The sequence below is a fragment of the Rattus norvegicus genome, chromosome 11, assembly GCF_021556685.1.
Source record: "Rattus norvegicus strain SHRSP/BbbUtx chromosome 11, alternate assembly SHRSP_T2T, whole genome shotgun sequence".
Lineage (NCBI taxonomy): Eukaryota > Metazoa > Chordata > Mammalia > Rodentia > Muridae > Rattus > Rattus norvegicus.
The window spans coordinates 72,811,221-72,834,045 of record NC_141544.1 but is presented as its reverse complement, the minus strand read 5'-3'; the positions used below and the strand labels follow the sequence as shown (position 1 = coordinate 72,834,045).

Sequence of the window (22,825 nt, the reverse complement as noted above, 5' to 3'; positions counted from 1 at the left end):
ACCACACTCGCATTTTCAGCGTGTCCACAGGAACTCTAATAATCTCATCGTTTCAACATACCCATCGTTTCAACAGTTCTCATAACGAGGCAAAAAGGGAACAATGGAAAGGATGCCCTTAATTTTGACAATGAATTAAAGACAACTAAATTTGCACAACGTCTGTTACTAGATGTGAACTTAGAGAGAATAAAGCTTCACAAACAGAAGGAGGAATGGTTCTACCTCACGTTCTCATGATGCTTTTTAAAAATACCCTCACATACGTCCTCTAATCTGATGCCTAAAATAACCTGGTAGGGCAGAAGGAGGTGGAGTGTGTATCGTTAAGCCCACATTGCTTGTTCCAAGAGGTGAAGAAATCACTATCGAGGTCAGGGGGGTAAAGTTAGCAACAGAAGCTCAGTTTCGGAGTGGCAGCTGTCGGGACATGGATTGCTTTTTCAGAAAGGTGATTACAGAAAGAATAAAAGGGTCTGAAGAACTTAAGTCATAAAACATAGGTGGAAAAATACTTTTCCTATGGGCCAAAGACCTGCACCAAAACAGTGGGAATTCCTGGGGAAGGAAGCCCTCTTTTCTGCCTTCCTGTTTCAGTCAAGAACACAGCTTGCATTCACTCTTTCATCCATATTCCATTCATTTATTGATTCATTAATTCATTCCCTCATTCATTCACTAATATATTCACTAATACAACATGGATATGGTACTTGTTAGTCTGTGATAACTGTAGAGGGAAGAGATATCATCCTGTTTTCCAGTGATACACATGCTTCCCCTTTTATTGAAAATAGATATTTTCGGTCACACAAAGTATACTAATTATAGTTTCACCTCCTCCTACTCCTTTCAGTTCCTCCTGACTTCCATCCCATCTGGTTTCATTCCATTTTAGATCTTTCATTAAAAAACAAACTGGCTTCTGTGGGATAGTCATAAATATTATGATTTGATATGATGATATGATATGATATGATATATGATATGATATGATGAGGCAAAAGCTAGCACATCGAATTTGGAGAAAACAACCTAAGAGAAGGCACAAGTAACAGGGAGCCACTTGTTTGCACATTCTGAAATTCCCACTAAGAACTCTAAACTGAAAGCCAAATAGGTATGCCAGGGACTTATAGAATAAAAGAGAGAGAGAGAAAGAAAATAACATACTAATAGAATAAAAATAGAAAAGAAGATATAATTAATAAAAGGGAAAGATCAGGACATTATAAGACAAGGAACTTCTAAAGATGTCATTGAGTTCATTTTCTGTTGACCATCCACTGGTGGGCGTGCAGCCTACCCTTAAGAGCAATTTGTTTGCCTGTGAGAGTCCTTCAGAGGAAACTAAATCTTCATTTGTAAGTGGTTACCAATTGGAGGTGCGATGCATATTCTTATGCAAAAAGAGATGGACATTGCTTATCATCCTATACTATAGGAATATTTTGAAACACACTGACAACAGCAAAAACGGGTTGATTCAGTTTGCCTAGATGTGTCTCAAGACCCCTCAGAGCTCATAGGTGAATGTCAAAGGCAGAAGGAGTTCTAGGAACAGTATGAGCAGATTTATAGAATTTAAGACAAATAAAAATGATATCGTTTATTATGCTCACTGAGTCTCAGGCATTATATATTTATTAATATCAGCATTTGACCTGTGTCATGATATATGCTTCACAAATAGAGAAGCAGAAGTCTTTTTTCTCTGGATAAAATGTCTAATAATTGACACAAACACTATTTAAATGTTCAGAGCCAGATACTGGCAACTGTACTCTAAGAATATAGTGGTGATGATATTATGGAGTTAATTTTATGACACAGCTTTTTTTCTTTTTTTCCTTTTTATGGTATATCCTAAGCTGTTTCTCATTTCATTAAAAATTCTCCATAAATGTTTTTATAGTACAAAACACATTTTATTTATATATTACAATTTGTTTAACTAGCCTTTTATGTCTAGATATTGTAGCCATATCTCTTCTCTTTTTATATTCTCTTTTCTCTTTTAATTCCTCTTTCCCCTGTTTCTTACCTTACTATTTTGAATAACTGTGACTATGTTTGTGGGTTAGGATTTTTTTCATAGACCTAAGAGGGAAATCCCCTGAGACTTCCCTATTTCTCTCTCTGAGTTCAAGAGCAGCCATAGCAGGCAGGAGCCTATAAAAACTGCGTTCTATTTTAGATTGATCACTCTGGGAATTACTCCATATATTGAGCTACTCAAGCTTGATCATTCTGAAGGGACCTGGCTAGTTCTGTGCTTCTCGGTTGTATATTCTGAAGAACTGCAATTTGGGTGTAATATTAACCTAAGAATAGTCTAATTAAGATACTAAATCAGGGTTGGGGATTTGGCTCAGTGGTAGAGCGCTTCCCTAGGAAGCGCAAGGCCCTGGGTTCGGTCCCCAGCTCCGGAAAAAGAAAAAAAAAGATACTAAATCAGCTGAAAATGTTATTACAAGTCCAAATAGAGGAGAACTTTGCATTATCTGCCCATCTGCAGCAGTACACATCGCTTTGCCCATTTAAGAAAATCTCACCAGTGTTTGATGGCTTTGCTCTAAGTCAAACTTGGCAGAAAAAAAAAAAAAAAGAAAAGGTTAAGGTTAAGATATGAAAAAATTACCCACTAAATAAATGCAATTAAAATTATTAAGCTCCAATTGACCTATACCAATGGACCATTTCTGTCTGTGCTTGGGGATGATATCCATTTTAAAGAAAAATCCTAGACTGCTGAGAGCAAAGAAAACACACCCTTCATTTTTGAAAGGTTCACTTCCCACTCCCACTTTGGATTGAGGAGGAGTTGCGGTTTGAGCTGCCCTGCAGGGAAGCTCATATACCCTGTAATTTAAAGGGCTGTGGATGCCTCTTGGGAGACTTGGTAAAACATTCTATTTAGAGACACGCCTGCTGATATGACATATATTTTTATAGTTATACTTCTTTATTGCTGGGACATAAAACCTGTTTTCACTCAAAATGTGCCTGCTTTCAGAAAATAGAATAAGAGGCATGCAGAAAGTGGTGATCTTATTATTGTATATGAGAACTTCTGTTTTACAATTTTCTTACGGCCTCGTCTCTTTCGCCTACAGCTATGGAATCTAGGCAGCGCAATCTTGTGGATGCTTCTTCCTCTAAGCTGGGGTGGCTCTGAGCTATCAGATCTAACTTGGGGAGGTCTCATTTACTGTCACAGGCTCCAGATTCCCTATGTCCCAGAGCAGAGAACCTTTCATTCAGTTCCTCATGTCTGTATTCCCACTAAACATCCTTTATGCTGTCACAACTTCAGACGCACACGGTATATATTCAGAATTATATTAAGACGTATCCAACTGTAATACACACATGAAGCCCACCTTTGGCTTCAGACTCCCTAAAAATCAGAGTTAACAGCTGTCCCTGGTGCAATATTATAAAGAGTACAGTCTCTACTCCTTGATTTCAAGGGTCTTAATCCGACATCATTTTGAACCATTGCTCATCCATTACCTTTTGATAGACTATGTGAGGAGGATCACATAGTCTCACCACCACCACCACCCCCGCCATTTCAAAACAAAATCCTTTAAAATAGTTTGCATTATTATTATTATTATTATTATTATTATTATTATTATTATTATTGCAGTAGTTGTTATTCCACACACATGTGCATGTGTGTGATTTGGGAGTGCATCACGTCCCATGTGTAAAGGTTAGAGGACAGCTCTGTAGGGATAGATTTTTCCTTTAATCACCATATGGATCCCAGTCATAGAACTAGGGTGTCTGTGCTTACCTAGGGAGCGCCTTCTCCCACTGATCCATCTTGCCGACCCATCATTCAGATACTTTAAGATAACAAAAGTTGTACCAGTTTTCACATATCATTTCTTTAGGATCAGTTCAGATCTGACAACTACCATTCTCTTCACACACGTCTGCTGAATGAATAACATAATAAAATGTATTCTGAAAGAGATGATAGTCTGAAACAGGAGCTTAGGAATATGCCGCACCGAGGAAACACTGCAAAAAAAGTGAATGTGTCATTAAGCTCTAAAGAGTAAATTCAGTATGTGACACAGGTGTAAAATATTGTTCAGAAAAAATCTTAAGATTTAGCTCTTGTTAGGAAGGGTTCTGTATGTACCTCACATTTCAAACTAACTAAAGTTTCTCTCGAAATGACATTTCCTTCTGCTATTGCCACTGGGTTGGATAAACCCACCTTTGGTATACATTGCAAAAATAGATCTCATGAGGACATTTTGGAAATACATAAACAATTGTGATGAACATAAATAATATATTCTTTGTGAAATTAGGAAATATCTCTTTCTTGTTTTAGTGTTTGTGCTTTCATGTCATGCTCTCTGTCTATCTATCTGTCTATCTGTCTATCTATCTATCTATCTATCTATCTATCTATCTATCTACTATCTATCTATCTATCTCCCTTCCTCCCTCCCTCTTCCTCCTCTTATCTTTATCATGCTTTTGCAACACAATCCCTTAGCTTGACCTGAAGGAAATAAAATAATACAATAGAAGTACACAATGAGACGTTTGTGTTTCCGTCAGATTCTTTTATGACTCCAGGTGTGGTGGCTCATATTAGGAGGTTTCAGGGACGCTTTGTTCCAGATTCAATGAAATGGGATAAGGAAAAATACACACGGTTACAGCGCAAGGTTTTAGATCCACAGAAGTTGTACGGCGGGCCTCCTCCTTCCTTGCCTATCTATTCTCTCCATTGGACCCATGTATACTAACATGTTGGTGGTGAAATGAAAATTTTCTGCATCTCCAATAAATAGGTTATAAATTACAAATGTTAAAAAGAAACTCTTAATGGTGCACAAAGCTGCTTCAGTGGTTGCAATTTTGGGGCCAACCACAGGAATCTGGAGCTACCTGACTGCTCTATACTGTTCTGTATTTGGTCTTTCCTTTTGAGACCAACTGTTTACGCTAAATGGCCTCTAAAAATGGTGTGAATTTCTCATCCTAAAATCATCTGAAATGGAATAGTTAACATACCTTCCTCTTTATCTTCAAATGTGGATAAAGAAAATAATTAAAGGAAAGAAAAGAGGGAAAGGAGATTAGTTTTACACTACAGATGTGTCTAACATTACCATAGATCATGTGTATATATATATATCTTACCATACACTAACTTATCAGAATCACTTTCAGGTTTGTATCTAGTTATTTCCAGTAATAATTTAGTTTTCTTTTTTTTTATTCAATTTTTCGAGTGGGTGAGAACCCTCATAGAAGCAGGAGGAGGAAGGATGGAGGAGGAAGGGGGTTTCCAGAGGGGAAACTGGGAGAGGTGATACCATTTGAAATGTAAATAAATAAAATATGCAATAAAAATACCATGAGCAGAGAATTAAAAAAAATTGTTCCTTTCAAGTATCATGTCCAATTGTCACGAAAATAAATGATAAGTCATTCTTCCATAAGTTCTAAAGCTTGCCAACCAAATATTGCATGTGCACCCATGGAGGACACATTAACCAATCACCTTACGTTTTCAGTAGTTGCTGTGACTACCAATAACATGGCTGCTAAATTCACCCCTAACTGCAGCTAAAGAAATTGCCCTAGATTATCCCTTCTCATTCATTTGCTTGATGTTTTTGTTTTCCTTAACTTTAGAGGAATCCTTGCCTGTGCTGGAAAGTGTCCCTGCTGAATTCCTTTTCTACAGCTATGCATTCCTACCCTCACCTTCATGTGACCTGTAACAAATTTGACTCATTTAGTTCCTCAAGAGACTTATGTAGTCCCCCAACACAGTCCCTGTAGTTTCCTTTGAAAGGGCAGTTTCTTCAGGCCTGAATGTCTATCCAGCTCTCAGCTGAGGGCTTCCTTTGTCATCTCAAGACCCATAATTATGTCTGTGCTCCTCTAGTTCTCCTGTGTCTTACCCAGTTCTCTATGATTTTAATCATATTAGATTTTTTTTAAATATCCCTGTGTTTCCCTCCATGAACTCTTAAGTCACTCAGCATCCAGCTTATCTCCTATCCCCAGAATGTGGAAAGGAGAAGAAAAAGTAGTGTGTGTTGAACTGCATAGAACATAGTCTCCTACTAGCAGATAAAGCTGAGCTAGCCCAGCCAAACATACCTGTTATTTACTAGGTGAGGGATCATTTAAGGCCTCTTCATGATCATTGTGAGGGTTCATGACTCTTCGTGGCCTTTCTACTATTCCACAGACATTACCCCTGCCATGGCACTCACATGATGCTACCCTCTCAATTCCTTTGGCTGTTTCAACACTTGTACTGGCACATACTTGTATGTCACCATTATGTAAGGGATGACAGCACAGAAATTACTATTAAAGATTGTTCTGTGCATCTAGTTCTTAATTTCTCTGTGCTCTAGGTCTCCCTGTGCCAATATACCTGCACAGACTACTAACTTACTAGTAGGGTCAGTGACCACTGCATTTTTTTAAATAAACTCTCCATATACCTTACAAGTATTTACTGGAGGCTATAGTATGATCAAGAAGGTTCCCTCAAATTACTAAAGCATTCTTTGACATCTTCAGGTATCTTATTATAAAAAAATGTATAGAATAATTAGTTCACCCCTCTTCAAACTCAAGGGAAGCTAAAGAACCTTTTTCATCTGTTCCTGTCTCAGAAACAATGGACATTGAGCAACCAGACAAAAGAGAAGAGATGAAAAGAAAAGAAAGAGAAATTCATTTCAGATTGCTGATGTGGGACTTACATGCCACAAATGGTGTATTCATACCCACACACTAATTTTTTAGTGCCAGGTTAGCCCATTCTCCTATAGTCCTACTTCACAGTTTGTAATATGAAATAAACAAGATGAGACACATCTTTAACTTATTTTTCTAGACATTAGTGGTATGAGGCAATTTCTCCAAAATCTTAATTTCTTGCAAGTATCTTCTACAGAAGGCATGGCTTCTACAGTTTGCTTAATTCAAGTCAGAGACAACTTGACATTTCAGCTGCTATTTACGGTCACTCAGAATGAAACTAGGCATTTGAGCATGGTTGAGAAGGTCTCTCTAGATCTCTCATTCCTTAATGTTTATCATCACACAGAGATTCCCGAGTTCACAAAACATAAAAAGAAACACAGGGCGCATACATTTTAGAACATAGCATTATTGATTAAAAACAAGACAAAAGGCATTTTGTTTAACATTCTAGATGCTCTGAATTTGGAAAAGAGCAAGGTGATTTGAGAAGGTAACCACAACAAACCACATAGGTTCTTAGTGATAGGAACATTGCAACATTCCTGCTGCAGAAATGGGAGCTTTTCCTTCAAAGTGGAATTGACTCACCATCAGATCACTCACCGACTCAAATATTCTTAATTCCAGAACTAGCCAAGAACTTCTAACTATGCTTAAAAAGTATCCCAAAAATGCTTTAAAAATAAGAAGAACCAGCTTGGAATAACTGTTATGTTTTACCAGAGAAACATGTTAGAACCCCATAGCTCTTGTGACAAAATAAAATATCTCTTCATATTTTTAATAGAAAAGGCTTATTTCAGAGTCTCAGAACAGGAAGAATTTTCTGCATGTCAGGTACTGTAATACACACCAATGCATTGTTTTTCATATTTTCAGAAGTGAACAGAGTGGGGTGGGTTTTCTGTAAGTTGGGCTGTATGGGCAAGAGTTCACAGAAATGACTGCTATTATAAATAACAACGGGAAAAATTATTTTTGGAACACCGAATGATGAAGATTGAAAGCCAAGAAATAGAAAGGGTAGCAGGTGAAATAATCATGCACATAGAGTGACTGTGAGTCACAGGGAAAAATGTTACTTATATCCATTGTTGCCTAGGGCTACCCTAGGCATGCTTATTTGGAAAGGAAAGGTTTCTGAAAATGATCTGCAGTCAACAATCTGAACACATTTTCAGAATGGTAGTAACCCCAGCAAGTGGACCTTTTCTGCTACAAATTGGGTCATAATTATCAGGACCTTCATTTCAGAACACTTTCTTCCTTACTGATTGATTGTCACAGCCTTCACCCTAAATGAGTATTGATTTAATATTTGGAGACCTTAAGCAGTGTCTGTTACAAAGGTGGCACCTGAGCTGTGGTGCCCACCAATCCTTGGGTAATGAAAGGGGTTGGATTCCTTTCATATTCACAGCCCCGTGACAACAATTAGCCAGCTTGCTTTCTTATTCTTCCTTTTCCAAAACAAAAAAACATTGTTCCATTATAGAGTGTTTTTCTTCTATATAAATATTTGCAGCAATTTTGAACACCCTTAAACCATCCATAGACAATAAATACCATACTGTTTAAAGTATTAAATTTGTGCAAAATTGCTACACAGCATTTTTATTTGTTTTTTTTTACAAATAAAATACATAAAGTAACTCATAACCCCCCTCCCCTGGACTTGTATGTACCTTTAGAGGACGGAAGTCTACTCTGCTTGTCTTCTTTCCCTCTCCAATGTATTTCCTGACACAACTTTTCTCTCTGGACCACTAGCTAATTGATTGGCTATGCTACTCTGTCAGTAAGCACCCAGAGTCCTCCTCTTTCCAATCTCCCAGTGGGAGGGTTACAGACTTATGCCGCTGCACCCGACTTTTATTTATGGGCTACTGAACCCAGGCCTTCATGTTTGTGCACAAAGCATTTTACCTATCAACCATTTCCATTAGTCTGATCTTTAACTTTTCATTAGCATGATTCTGATTTGTAGTTCTTCACTATCATAGTGAAATTCTAAATGTGACTGAAATAATATGGCTGCTTGTTATTTTGGCACAAAAAGAAAGGTGGGTGCTTTTCCCAAACAGAATAGCCATTGCTTCATTTTTTACCTATATGTCAATGATTTTTACTTAAGAGGGGTCTCAGTATAAAGGAGGGAATTATCATCAGCTACATTCAGAATGTCAGTTTTACATCAAAGACATTTATTCATTTGAAACTTTATATAAAACAAATATGTATGCAACAACTTTATGAATCCTCATGTTATATTTTTATCCTAATTTTTTCCAGTTTTCTTCTGAAGCCTTATTTTTATGATTTTGGGAATAAGTGTTTGAGCAACAGAGCCCAGGTATATACCTACCAACTAACCCAATGTAATGGGTAGCTCTCAGGGCATTTCTTGATATACCTCCCATTCCCTAATAGATGAACAGCTTTCTCAAGAAACTGAGGAGATGTTGTCTTAGGAATTAATAGAAAATATAACTTTTTCAAGGATAAAAACACATTGGAAGTGCTAATGGCATATATTCCTAAAGAGCTTCCCTACTTCCTTCAACACATCATATGCATGCTAAGTCTCTAGTATTGGTTTTACTCTACTTCCTTTGTATATTGATTTTTGAATTTAAGATGCAGAATATGGGTTAATCTTTCTCAAGTTCAGTATCAGTTTCCATTAGCCAAAGTTCTGGTTGCCAGAGTATCACTGTTTTCAGCTGCAACACATAAGTAATTTGTTGATTCAGCCTTCAACCATAGAAAAACGTTAGTACAGGTCTCATTCATGTGGGTGGTGTTTTGCTTTTTGTTTTAATAAGTATTTATACTGAAGTGAATCCAGTTGCAGGTAATATCAAGTTTTATTCTCTCCATTTCCAGCTATTAAAGATGTTAACTTTTCAGGTATGCAAAAATATGCTCAATAAATGTTCAGCATTTTAGTGACCATTCATGCTCTAAATAATTGATCCTATACACAATTATTAAAATATATTGTTATTTGCTTTTTTCTCTTGGTTGCATTCCGATACCCTGAAAAAATTTTTCGCTTTTCCCAAAGTAAGCATTATTTCTCTAGAGGAGATCTGTCCTTCTTTCTTTGATTATCAAAGACAAACTTAAGTGGTAAACAATGGTGGACCTATGGTGGAATGTCAAGTGACCTATCAATTGGGCGTCAGAGCAGAACATAAATTCCAAGTCCTCGGTGACTTCCATGTAGTTAATGCTCTCTCCAGTCCCCTGTGCTCCAGGTTCAAAACCCTAGCAAAAAAGCATCTCACTTCTTTTTCCCCCTGTGTGGTGATTTTGTCAAAGCAGGGGAAGAAAGGACAGGTGCTTTAGCACAGCCAGCCTGCCCGCTTTCCTCACCTCTCTGCTAAATGGATGTGGTCAGAATGTGCCTTGAACACAGGAGCCTAAATAATGGGGCTACGTTTCCTTGTAGAGCTCAGTAATATTTACTGAGAACAACAGCTCTATTTTCTTCAGTCCCTGCTGCCTTAATGGCTAGCTTCAGGGTTGGAGGTGGGAAGGGAAGGGATGAGGAATGGCTGAGAGAGACTCAGGCGACACAGTTAACGGATGACCTTATTAGAGACACTTTCCCTAGGCCTAAGTGAAGCCTTTCCATCTGAGTCGGCAAGAAGTGGGTCATTTTCCTGGTCTGTCATGCTCTGTGCTTTCTTGACTGGTGGCTGCAGATGCAGCAAGCTCTTGGTTTTCCCTACTGGCTTGGCTTCCCTGAGGTATACTAATGGAGCAGTCTCTGTGAGCTAGATGGGGCTTTTCCACAGATCATTTATTTTTCTTCTAACCTCTTGGCTACTCCTCTCCACAATTCAAGCACATCTAGTCACCATTGTGGGCCGAGTGTGTGCTTCACTAAATCTCTGCTGTTAGTCTGGACCCAACTCTAATCTGGTAAGGTAGTCTCATAGTTTTGAGTCCTGGAGGGCCGAAAATACTGTAGTAACTCAAAATCATACTCAAAACATTCATGTACACTAAATGGCCAACTAACTGGATGTACAGTAGATACACTGTCCTTATTTATCAATTGTATCATAATTGAGTTTCAAACTCTTGTGTACTATTTCTGAGTTCATAGCAGCTCCCCAGCCAGTGTGAACTGTTCAAACATAGGGTATGGGAACAATGACTACAGCCCTCTGTGTTTCTGCAGAGGCCTTCAGCAGTGTTTTCAGAAAGTTTGTCAAGAATTTTTCTCCATTGATCCCATTTTCAGTAGGTGGCCTGCTGTCTCCTGTAGGCTCTACCTGTCACAGATTATACATCGGTGACCTTTTTATGTGTCAGAGAAATGTTCCTCTACTCTCATCTGATGCTTTGCGAGCCAACCCATTGTGCTTCTATTTCTCCTGGCGCTCAGTTCAGCAGCATATGGGTGGTCATCTCCTGGGGACTCTGAGGGGGCAGTATCTCTTGATGCTGAAGACAAAAATTGTCACTGCAGTCTGTTACTGAGTAGGGCTGCTCTGAGTTATTTCCACAGTGCAGTTTCAACTTCTCTCTTACACACTAAAAATAAGGTTTTGGCTCCATTCTTCTCATGTTCAGTAGCCCCCTATTTTTTGCAAGTCTTGAAGAAACTGCAAGATATCTCTATATAAGAGTAGACATTGCTTGGTGTTGGAAGGCTCTAGGAATAAAGAGAGTGTCTTGCTGTTACTGGACCCCACTCCATCTGCTCACTGTCCGAATGCCAATACTCCAGAGAAGAGAATTGGTGGGAGAAAAAAAAACATGTTTATTCAAAGGCTAACACCCCGAGAAGAGAGGAAGCAATTATTCCTTACAAATGATCATTTGGGGAAAATGTCGCGACCTGAAAGTATGCTTTATTGGGAAGAAAGGGGGCTTAGGGGACAATGTATAGAAAGATTCTATACCTTTGTCATTTTCACCATCCTTTTCTTTTGCTAGAACATCACAGTCAACTGTGACCTCCTATAGTTTGTTCCTGTAAGTCCTTATCTGCCCATTACTTTTCTGATAAGTCTTGCAGCCATTGAGGTGAAGCATGGGGCAAGGGAAGGCAAGGTGTCGTGCATTCTGATGAGATCTGCAGGTCACCAAATGTTCTGAGATTTGCAAATCGGAGAAAGATTATTAAACAGTTAACATCTTAGTCTTTGAGGTGCGACTAGTCTTTAGAATTTAGAACGTCTGGCAAGAAGAGAGGAAGTCAAATGACACCTCACAGAAGTGTCACATTGCTGTAACATCCTGGCATAGAAAACTCTAAGTCAATCACAAACTGCTATCTCTTGATGGGTTGTGGTGCATTTAAAAATTGTAAAGACTTAATTAAGCTTGACTTGAAGGTTACTTTCATCCCAACATTGAAGAAAATAGAAGATAAACTGAAATTGCCTTGAAATTAGTCCTCAAAAATGCATATAGCATACTTTTCAATTGACAGATAAGAAAGTAATTTTATGGAGTTATTTTTCTCCTAATTCCACAAATTGACAACTGCACTTGTAAAGACTGGAAAGTATGCACTAAACATAAATATTTTCTACTAAAAGACTGGGTCCAAAATCCTTTTTGCTCTCCCACTATGCTGCCCATTTTTTTTCAGCAAACTATAGCAATTGGGGGACAGTCATCTAAATCCCTGTTCTTCCACTTTTATTTTTTATCATGTAACACTCGCACATATTCAATCATGTTGGAAGCAGAAATATAAGACTTCTTGTTTTAAGTCCTTGGTTTATTTGCTAAAAGTGGCCATGATTTTTGGGCAGACACCCAGGGAGGGAAACAGAAGGAGGCACCTCCCTTCTTCCCAGTGGCTCTGCGGGGATTTCTGTTGGAACCAGAAAAGAAGACGCAGACAGAAGCCTGCTGTAGCTTCCAAAAAGATAGCAAGTCAATAGTTGTATTATATTTTAGGGATCTGTGTCTGCAACAAAAGCACAATGGATAACTAGATGGATTTATAGATAGATACCTAGGAAGGTGATAAAGAGGAAGGCACATTCGGTGGAGCTCTGTGGAGGAAGCAAGCCGTTTGGAAGATTATTTGCTGCCAGACAAGACACACATAATGAAGGTAACTGAGAGTGGGCCAAGAAAGACCAAAAGTATCAGGAGTAGATGCTGGAAAGGGAGCCGGGTGCTCCTTGGCCCAGTATCACTGAAGAAAAATAATTAGAAATTGGGAAACATGAACTGAGTATTTCTCACCCCTCTGGAGACGCAAAGGATGCATGCCTCTGAAGGAATTAATCTTCAGCTATTTTACTCTTGTATACAAAGAAACTTACTTTCAGAGAGACGAGTCTGGACTTTTGTCTTTTTGCAGGCTAGCTTCACGTTTTATTATATTTTCTCTCTTTTTACGGATTTAACTCAATATATCTAAAACAGTCTTTTCAGAATAAACTTGAAGAGAATAATAAGGAAGAGACCTGAAACATTGCATGATTTATGATTAAATCCAATGTTAGCATTTAGATTTTGGTCAATAAACAGAGAATGTCTTATTGACTACTTGGTTCTGTATGAAAAAAAAAAAAAAAAGAACTGTCACTTTGTCCCCAAGACATAAGATAAAAGCTGCTGGTATCAAATGCAATTTATTGCTTAAAATCGTCATGCAGAGTTTTCTTTACTAGACACAATTGTTTCTTACCCCTGATGCCAGCTACAAGTCTTCCTTTCAGTTATTACTCAGGCAAATTTCAATGACCATTCTAATCATAGATTCAACCCTGGAAGCTGGTCTACATCCTAAAGATTTTTGTGACTCTTGTTAGATGATTTATAATTCCTTTTGACTGACTTATCCTTTTACAGTCTTAGGCTTTTACTGTTTCCCTTTCCTCTGAATCTTTCACTCATTATATTTCATGTCCCTTTTGACCCATTTTCAGTTTCAATGTTGGATTCAGTCTCCTCACTACATTCACAAGAAAACTATTTACAGCCATTGCTTCGTTAGGAAACTTTGTAGAGCATACAGAGAGACAACGGTGCCTGATGTTCAGAAGCCCAACAGCTTTCTTGCTATGTTTTCTACTCCTATCAAATCAAGCAATAGTAAAACAAAATAATCCCAGGAAGCATTCAGGATTTGTGCTTTTTGCTTGAGTTTCCTAAGACTGCCTTCTGGTGTGTGTGGCTATGTGTATGGACAGGAAGGGTAGGTTTTGTTGGGGTCAGGGTAGTAGTGGTTCCTCAGTGAATTGCTGAGTTGTGACTACTTGTTGTAGGGTTTGCAGGAAGCTAGTGGTCTTCCTACGAGAACAGCAGTATCTGTTCCCTATCATTGTATCTCTTTCCTATACCTGGACTGCCTGGTTGGGCCTCAGTGGGAGATGTGTCTAGTCATACTGGGACTAGATGTCCCAGGGTGGGGTGAAGGCCAAGGCAGGGCTCCCTCTTCTCTGAGACGAGGAAGAGGGACAATGTGGGGTGGGGAGGAATTTGTGAGGGTAGAACTCGGAGGAAAGGAGGACTTTGGAGCTGTGATCATGATGAAAAGTGAGAAAAAAAACATGTTGGAGAAAAAAAATGTCTTTAACCATGAACTTTCCACAATTCCATGTCTAAAGAGTCATCTACAGGGAGGCAACCTCCATAGAAGCTTATGAGTAACTGAAAATTCTGATTTCAGATTATGCTTGATAACTGAAGAACTATCTAAACAGTTCCTGGTTCATTCAAAGAAAACACTACACTATATAGCTACTCATCTCAGATTTCCATGACTGTTGGCTAGGGCTTGCAGAAGGATTTTACATAAAGTAGAGCCTTCCAGGGAAAATGAAATTTATAAAATGCGGCAGCTTTTTCTTGTCTGCTACACTGTACATGACATTCTTTTCATTTAAACTTCCATAGCCTCACAGGAAGTTAGGTAAGATAGTAACCATGTTACCTGCTCATTTCAAGCTTTTAATAAATTGACCCGGCTCTTTAATGCCTGATTTGGACACAGTGACACGCTCATGCTCCGACATACTTTAAAATGAACAGCACAGTGCCTCCTGCATACATAGTCATGGGTTCTGTGAGTTCAGTTGTAATGGATACTTTATTCTAAACGGCATTCAAATGGCATCTATGTCTATTTTGGTAAGTAGACATATATGTATCCTAAAATGCTATTCTAATCATACAAATAGTACTGTGGCTTTGAAGAACTTGGGTCTGAAACTTTGGGAGTACAGTACATTTTGATTTGTGTTGTTTCATTTATGTACAGAAAACCACAAAATTCCATGTATAGCTTTAGAATTCCATTTCATAAAATCCTTGAATTATCCTCCTTACTGCTGATGTCATTATGAAATAAGACACAGTAGATAAGTCTATCCTCTGCAATGGTGAGGTGGTGGTTTCTTTATGACTCATAGAGATGAAGCTTCAGAATCGTGACTAGTGGGCACTCTAACACATTCTGTCTTCTCCATTTCTTTCCCCCATTTCTTTCCTTTCAGCAGGGAAATATGTCACCTGGTATGAAAATGACAATCTCAGAAGTAGAGCCTGACGTGTTCTTCCATTGGAAGTTCTTCCAAGTTGGAAAGGGAAGGCAGGGAAAGGAGGCTTCTCATTCTAGCAATACTATTCACAAATCAATTCTCTTAGTATCACACAGATGTATGACTCTCTGAGAGGGGCAGATAATGTCAATTCAGTTCACCTTTACTTTTTCTATCAACTGCAAAGTCTTGACTTTATAACACACACACACACACACACACACACACATACTTGTGTGGGGGGAGTTAAATGTATACATATAAATGTCAGTAGATGACTTGTTGACTTGTACTTGTGAACATCAAGTCTCTCCTCCCAGGGACTGAAGTCATCAGGGCTAATGGCAAGAGCCTTTACCTGATAGACATCTCACTTGTCATCATATCCTATTTTCTTATTCTCAGGATTCTAGCATTCTGTCCACTGCTTTTCATTGTCATAAAGGTCATTCTTTTGGCCCTAAGGGCAGGACAAAGAGCTGCTTTTATTAGCTTATCATTTTCTTCCTCCTGGCAAAGGACTTTGCATGAAGCCTGGGAAAGACTACAAGAAGACCTATGCAAATGTATGGACCTGTTGGGGTCCATAATCAGTGTAAATGCTACAAGTTGCACTGGCGAAAAATTGAAGTCGTATACCCACTGAGGCCATCTCTCCCTACTCCCCAGTCACTACAGACTCAAAAGTCAAGCACAGATCACCTATGTTATTAGGTGTTCATAGGGAATGGCTGCCCCTATAATATCTCACATCAGATATTATCCACAGGAACATATAAATTAACCTTTGATTCATAACATTTCTTAATATTTAAATTTAAATGGCAATCTAGGCTTGCAACATTGTGTGTTCCTTTTAATACCTTGAAGCACAATAGGAAACACTGATTACTATAATGTTGAAATCTATGAATAGCATTTAAAACCACCGCCACTATGGTAACCAAGGGAAAAAAACGTATTCTTTATTATCAGAGCCTGTTAAAGGATTTCTCCTTAGCACACATTGATTTTCATGTGCTTTTTATTCATTTCGTATAAAATGACTTTTCGGAAATAGAAGTGATTATTTCTTGGCGTATCCTTTCTGAATTCTAGGAGATTCAAATGCTTTAGTAAACTGTAGTAAGACTCAACAATCAACATTTAAAATAATTATAGTAAAAACCAAGATCCAAAATTACACAGAATGATGTTATTCCCTGAACAAGTGGTTTTGTGAAATTCAACCATTAGTAGTTGGCACTCTTTACATGAATGGCCCGTATGAACTGTGTAGATTGATAGCAGCCAGTATTCAACATCCAGTGGCTGCACTTCAACCCTCAACTTCTCGTATGGATTCTCACACTTTGTTAGATATGCTTGCAAAAGTTATAGATTGAAGGATGATCATGATATTGCATTCTGTCATGTATTCAAACATTCATTAATTCATTCAGTCCTTCACTCATGAATTTACTAACCTATATGTACTCAGAGTATTTAGCTCAAACCTTATGCATGCTTTCTACTGTGTACACACACACACATATGCACATAATTATATATGCACATAAATGAAATCATTATGAACCATTTTCTTCCATACTCACTCTTATAATCCCATTTTTCACTTTCAAATTTTCATTTTAATTATATTAATTATTTAGCTATATTAGCCCAGTATATCTCACTACAATACTTCTATAGACATGAGAGGATTTATGGGTTTTAGAAATGTTGCATATTGATTTTCCATTATTACAGATAACAATTCTGTCCTTCAGATAATCACCTATTTTTTTCAACCTATTATAAAGCTCTCCCAGTTTTCTTGCTAGTCAATTTTTTATAAAGTATTTGTAGATAAATATAAAAGTTCTGGTTTTTATTATAATTTTATTTGTTACCATTATTATTTGTTGGTGTGTCTGTGTGTGTGAGAGAGAGAAAAGGAGAGAGAGAGAGAGAGAGAGAGAGAGAGAGAGAGAGAGAGAGAGAGAGAGATCTGCCACCATAGAAGTATGCATGTGTCAGGGCAAGCATGTGAAGATTACAGGATATTTGGGAATCAGTACCCTCCTTCGTTACCAAATTCTGTGGCTAGAACTAAGGTTATGAGGATTGGAAAGTAAGGCTCTTGACTCTCGGAGCTATATGGCTTAATTGGTTTCATTTTGTTGTTCTATGAAGCAGCAGGCATTATTTTTAACCTATAACTTCTAAATTAAAACCCTGGAGTTTTCTTCATGTCTCTCTCATTTATTTCTCACTTTAAAAATGTAATTTAATAAAAGAAGAAAATAATGCATTGTTATTCTAGTATATCCCATCATAGTTTGTTAAGGACTTAGATTGGAACATAATGTTCAAGACTCCCAATAACCACTGTTATAAGTGAAGGAGTATATATGTCTATAAATGAAGGAGTAGTCATGTACAGATACTAACTACATCTTTCAACAAGTTCCCTGTTGTGGCTACAATCTGAAGACAACAGTGCTCCATCCTTAGAAGAAGAATTATACTGGCAGCAGGGCCAATAACAGTAGAGGCCAAGGAAAGTATTCTGGTTCATGCAAAATAAGAACAAAATGATATTTATGAGAGTGGTAACCCTGTAATGAGGTTGATTTTCAGGATACCAAAGGAGAAATGAAGACTGTTTCCTTCTGTTAGGATGGGCATGAGAGGAGAGGAGAAGTCAAGCTCTTTTAGGACCAGACAGAGGAAGCCCAGTGTGCGAACCTTGCTTATTGAATATTCATGTCACTGAACTCTGTCCTTGCATTCATTATGTCCAGGGAGGCAGAAAGGCCATGTGAGCAACCCATTTAAACTCATGAACTTTCGGCATCTACTCGGGACAGTGAAAGTGTGGAGAGCGAGCATTTGTGGATTCCTTAGATCATGTTCACTTGTGTATCATGGATCAAGATCAACAAACTTAAGAGTTCTGGACAAAATCTTAGAGTTGTAAAAGCTGCTCTTGATTCTAAATTCCCCTGGTAGTCTCTGTTGTGTGGTCTTGGTAGGTATGACAGCCAGTAGCCAAACCAACTATGACGAGGTAAGCATGAAAGCTTGGTGCCGCCACACTTGGTCAGTGAGCCTGGACCAAGACTTCCAAGTCTAATGCCATGGTTAACTTTTCATCCATATTTAAACCTATCAAAACTGGGAAAGGTTACCATATGACAGAGTTCTCAACAAAGCTTTAGGCGTGTCTACATAAAAGCCCTAGCAAGGTAGCAAAGCCACTGTGACTTTACAATAAGAATGAGTTCAGTTGACTTACAAACAGTGCTCACTGCAAGGACCCAAGGAGGGATTTGCCACAAACACGAGGACAGAGTCTATTGGTAGAGCATGCAGAGTTCATGGGACCTCTTTCAGAATGATGGGTTCTATTTGCTGAGAAACACCACTTAGTACAATGCTAGGAGGATTCAGGTAGAGATTGGCTCCTAATAGGACAGCACAGGATTACCAAGTTGTTTTCCCATGTCATTTCAGCATCCCAGGTGACCAGGCACCATTCAATTCCTTTCATTAAAGAAATGAGCTCACATGATGGACATTCCTGGTTTCTCCAATGCTTACTCTGAGCTGTGCTTCCTACCCTCATTGCCCTATTGATGTCTTGGAAAAACTCTGAAGAGCACATGGGTCCATTTACTCAAGAGCTCATGTTTAAATAGTAGCAGGTCTGACATGAGGGATCAGACTTACCTCTTCCTAGTGGGGATCATTTTCCTTGCTTTCTGAGGAAGGGCATACTCATGCACACTATGTCTTTACCTGTACTGGTGATTTATTTACACTCTGCAAACACAGGTTGTGGCCTGTAGTCACCACTTGAGGAGTTATGGTTGACGTCGTCTCATTTTCATTTTCATAGGCTGCTGTGGCATAGTGAGATCCACGATTAAAGATGAATTGACTTGATGTGCTGACTATTAATATCTTGTGGAGATTGGGAGCTTTTGTCAGTACGATATTATTTCCTACTTGTATTTAATTATAAAGTGTACATTCCATCTAAACTCAAGAAATGAAATAAGTAAAGTAAGTAGGGGAGATTATCAAAGATAAATTTCAAATTAACTCTCAGCTCTGCAGGTCGGGAGTGAAAAATACTTTCTCTTGTACATCTTTTGTGAGCAGTGTCACTTTACAAGGCTGGTGATCTCAGAAATGGCAGGTTTAAAATGGTGACAAACTCCGAGTCTCTGCGTGAATTTATTTATTCGCTTAAGAAAATAAATGACTTAGAGTGCCCACTATGGAATTCACTTTAAAATGACTGTTTTGCGGTGAACTTGAAAGTTTTAAACTTGTAGGGGTGAGGAAGGGAACAAGGAGAATTATAATTAGCAAGTCCAGAGTTGTGGCCTGACAGATGTTGTATAACAATGTATGTTCTGTCAGGAGCTCTCAGGTATGAGTCAAGGACTGCTTTCCGCTCAAAAGCTAGAATTCTGCAACTTATACAGAGAAATCTGTAAGTCAGTGTGTCTAGATCACAAGTAAACACCTCTGCCGATGGTTTCCCAGGCCTCAGATAAGCCTAAAACCACAGTTGAGTACAGGAGGTCTCAGGTTTGCAATAGAAACTCCCAGGCATCAAAGTAACGAGGAGGAAACCGTCACATTTCTAAGTGAGACTTTGGTTAAAGACCTAACTTCGAGGTCTAAAACAGGCCATTTCTCAATGTAATTCTGGTGACAGAAAACTAGTTAAAGCCAATGCAAAATTAAGAGGAGCCATCTTGATGGCTTCACATCACAGCAGATTGAATGTGCTCTAGTTATCATCTAGATGAACACATTAGTTGTGAAGATGAGGATTTCGAAGCCTATGGGGGGGTTAAGGCTCAACCCCTAGGTAAATTTGAAGATAGCATATCTGAGATCAGTGCCTGGGATTTCTAGGTGAATACTCCTGATCAAGTTCACCGTAGTCTGTCTACACTGACAAACCATATGATGGAGTACTAAAAACCTAGTTTTACCTCTAGAAATACTCAGTTATCACTGCTTTCTTTTCAATTCTATTTTTCAATTCACTTCCCCCCATATACCAACATTAAATAGCAGAGATTTAAAGTTTAGGTTTTTTCATGCATAAGATTAATTACATAAGATTAGGGTAATAGGCAAAAGATGAACATACTTAGCACTGAGAATGACCCAAGAGAGAAGCACGGGACTTTGAATGGTCTCTGTCCCAGTGAGGGTCACATCTAAAAGCATCTTGTTGAACACAAGGGCTACATGGAGTAAGAGACACAGTTCAGAGTCCAGATATGAGATATAGCTCTCAATCCCTTGATAATTAATAATAATGGCTACCCACTGTGTCTATCCTAAGAAATATAAAAGGCTAGGCCTGTAGGTTATGGAAAGAAAAGATGAGAGAAACAGAAAGATATACAGAGATAGATGTGGGGAAAGGAGATAACAGAGGAGAGGAAGAAAAGCTGGCCCATACAGCTGGCCATTACCATGCATTATGAAGTAAGACTTAGCTTTTATCTAGTCGTCTCTTTACAATGAGCACAGAATCTCTTTTCTTAAGTTAGCCTGAGTGATTTTCACTTCTTTTTACCAAATTGATAATTATGTTGAGTTCTTTTTATATTATTATTTTTAATTTGATCATCTAAAATGTAATGAATGGAGATTTGACTTGGAGACACTAAAGTACAATTTCTGTTAGGGCGTGTCTAAATGTATGCAAGGTGATGGGTTTCATTTATAGCAGTTTTATTACCGAGGCACCTTGACTTGAATAGGATTTTGGGTTACTTAGAGAGTGGTACAGTTCTAAAGGTATACCAGAAAGTCAGGGGAATCAATCACAGAGCAAACCATTCTCCATATGGGTGTTGCATAAATGTTAGTGGACAACCTGTTTTCTCAAAAAATAATATATATGTGAAGCTAAACATAGAAACAGTTGTTTGACTCAGTTACATAAATAAAATGGATTTTAGGCAAGAAGGACTTTTTGCCTTCCATGCTCTAGCAAGCTTTGAATAGCTGGAAACTGATAATGGGTAATAGTTTCAAATATTTGACAATGAAAGCTCTTACCCTCAATTTTGAGATGTTTATTCATATCAAAGAGAGATATCAGGCTTGAGTTTTCTCCTTTTTCACAAGTAGGTGCGTTCCTTTTGGTGTTAACCCTTCTCCTGTTGCTATTTGACAATACTGCTTGTCTCTTTCCTAGAGCCTTACAAGGCAGATAAGTAAGTCTTATTTACTGAGTATTGTGTATATGCTGTATTTTAAAGTGAGTTGTTTTGTTAGGTTCCAGGTGGAAGCAGAGAACACTCGCTTCAGATGTGGAAGCTTAAAAATAAAAGCTTTATTTTGTTGAGAACTCGAGGAAACGGCCAGTTCAGGATCAGAATCTCATCCCCAACGGAAGATTCTACGAAGTAGGATGGGAACACAAAGCAAAGGGGAGCAGGGTGGGCTGTTGCATTGACCAATCATGGTTTGATACAAGGGATAAGCAAGGAAGTTAACATTAGTGATTGGACCTTATACTTGTCATCTGGTTTCAGGGTCCTTGGGTCAGCTTTTGTAGTCAGGTTTCTTCCTGAACTCTGACCTGGAATTTAGAGTGCTAAAGGAGCAAAGGAATGGGCAAGCAGCACGTAGTCAACTAAGTCACGACCAGTAACACATCTATGATGTGTGTGCCTTGGTTTAGATAACAGGATAGCAGCATCTTCCCTCTTCAGTCCTTTACTGGTTAACAGACAAACATGAAACATCTGAAGGAGCAGGATAGGAGTTGAGTTCCAGGGCCTGGGAACATGAACTCAGTTTGATCCTGCCAGCAAGGTGGAGCTCATTCCTGAGACAGCTGAACTCAGGAAACTACCCCGTAACAGTTTCAGGCCTATCTAATCAACCCACGGGACTTTAACCTGGGAAAGCACAGATCTGGGTTTACTATGTGTAAAAGGATTTAATGCTCATAGAAAATGCCATTTCGTTTTATTTATTCTCAAGTAACATGGCTCACTGTTTTGTTTCCTTGGTCTTGACATGTTCAGACATTTGGACACTTAATGAAGGACTGCAACTATTGTTCAAGGTCCTCTCACGAACTATATTCTACCAGGTGGTTTGGAGCAAAGTACATTTCTCATTCATTCTGCTCTGCCGAGCACATAAGAGGTCAGAGCAGCTTGGGGAAACTTTAGTGGCTGTAGATAAGAGAACTTGGTGTCAATCCTGAGATTCACAGGAGACCAAACAGTTACACCATTTTCAACCAAATATAAAGCGAGCTTGTAATTAAATACTGACCAAGATGGGTTTTGGTTAGGGCCATGCCCTGGAAAACCCAACTGAGTGGTCCTAGACATATTTTTGCAAAGAATTATGAAGGCAAACCCATGGACCACCATGAAGCAGTCAATTTTCAAGAACTACAATTCCCAGCATTCTAGGAAGTTACCCTGTCTTTATGGAGGTGGGGCTTACAGGTTAACTTCTGGTATTATATTGGAAAACCAAAACTC

At 38.5% G+C, this 22,825-nt stretch overlaps 1 protein-coding gene across 3 annotated transcripts in view; it reads left to right on the top strand.

Moving 5' to 3' along the window:
* Nucleotides 1-22,825, top strand: part of Lsamp (limbic system-associated membrane protein) — a 2,169,253-nt gene that overhangs the window by 1,633,493 nt on the left and 512,935 nt on the right. The gene's annotated exons all lie outside the window — the stretch shown is intronic.